The following is a 1,828-nucleotide window of genomic DNA, read 5'->3' as shown; positions in this document are numbered from 1 at the left end:
CTATATATGTCGGTGAATGAACAATATTTTTATGCTATACATGCCTACTCTGCATGCATTCATGCATTTTTGCTTGCATGGATTTACAGGCCCATATTTATTGAGCAATGCTATTTCATGAGACCAGACGACGCCCGTAGTTTGAATAGGCTGCAACGGTGTCTTACGGAATATCCCCAATTAGTAAATGAGTCTTAGTCCCCAAAATTGGTTTTGCAGACACTGGCTAGTGTAAGTACGGGTCTTCGTAAGCCCGTGAAATGTTACAATTGGCTTTGGTAGAACTGATCCACTGCAAGGTTTTGATAAACTATGAAAATCCATGAGATGGATGTTCTCTAGGGGGTTACAACTTTAGGTATTCCTAAAAAAGGTCTGAGTTTACTTCTCTCCATCAAAAGGGAGCTGATCATTTCAGAACATTGATAGGACTGTGATTGGAAACTGGAGAAAGGAATGAGCGCAAATGCCTACTTGGGTATAACGAAGGCCAATGCATTAATTATTACATTGCTTGTGGGTGAGGCTAAATTGAGTGTCATTTATTACTGAAGAAGATGGGAGCTAAATTTAGCTTCTAGATTTGCCAATTTCAGTGCTGTGTTCAGAATTTGACTTCCATAACTTCATTAACAAACCATATTTAAATTAACCGCGACTACCTAGATGATTTGAGTCCTTCCAGCTGGCAGAGTAGTTTGGATCAGCTTGGATTAGGAACCCTAGGCATGTTGCCCACTCGCTTGATAATTTTAATTATTAAAGAGCTTGGTCAAGCCCAATCCTCTTTGCACCCCATGCTGCTACGAATCCTCTGTCCTAGATGAGTGGTGTGACAAAAACTTAAGTTACAAGTACTGTATGCAACCTTAAGGGATTTGGGTTAATGGGTATTTTCAGCCAGTGTTGACGTACAAACCTTCAATAATGATTTTTCAGTGTCATTTAATTATTGCATTAAAGATGCTTCATTTATACAAGACTTTCTTACAATCTTAATGTTTCATAGTTCATAAAAATCCAATTATATTCGTACTACTACTTGGATTTGATCATGCTGCTTGGAAGGTGAAATTACGGATTGCTGTTAACCCCTTTGTTGTCAAAGTGACTGTGTTGGAGGGGTTAATGATTAGTCTTAGTTGTGTATGCATTTATTAGTAGGGCTAAGCTACAATGTATTCAGTTCCTGAATGGTAAGTATTTAATTTTAACTATATGCATTTTTTTTTATTTTTCACTTAAAACGTATTCCGCAAGCTTATTATGACTATTTCACACACCACATTAAGATTTCAGTTGTGATACTTTGCATGTTGTGGAAAATGCAAATAAGGATGTGCTGTGTTGCAGTGCTTAATATAATACTGTTGGATGTGTCATACAGAAGTATGCTAGTCGAGTTTCTTACTTAGACTGAGGTTTACGCCAATTTAAACGAACGCTTACGCCACCTTAGACTTGGAACAAGTAGAAGGAAAAAAAGAAGTACCACTAACCTAATAATATTCAATTAATAAATAAATACAATGTAGTTTTCATACAAAATAAGTGTAAATTGAAGAAGGTATAGAGTCCAAAATGGTACAGTATACTTAAGTCCAGGAGAGATTTCCACGTCCCTCCAACATGTGAGCACGAAAGAAAGATGTCCTCCGGCGAGACGACGCGGGTACCGTTAAGTATAAATTGGATAAATACAGACGGGGACACCAACTTATTAATAAAGGTTGTTAGCCTCGTTAAACTTTTACACTTACAGATTAATGTAGTTTGTTATCTATACGTTCATTCCCACTTGGAGTTTCAGAGGTTAATCAGATAGATG

This window comes from Ascaphus truei, unplaced genomic scaffold, assembly GCF_040206685.1.
Source record: "Ascaphus truei isolate aAscTru1 unplaced genomic scaffold, aAscTru1.hap1 HAP1_SCAFFOLD_796, whole genome shotgun sequence".
Classification (NCBI taxonomy): Eukaryota; Metazoa; Chordata; class Amphibia; order Anura; family Ascaphidae; genus Ascaphus; species Ascaphus truei.
The sequence above is the reverse complement of the archived record's forward strand: the minus strand, read 5'-3'. Positions refer to the sequence as shown.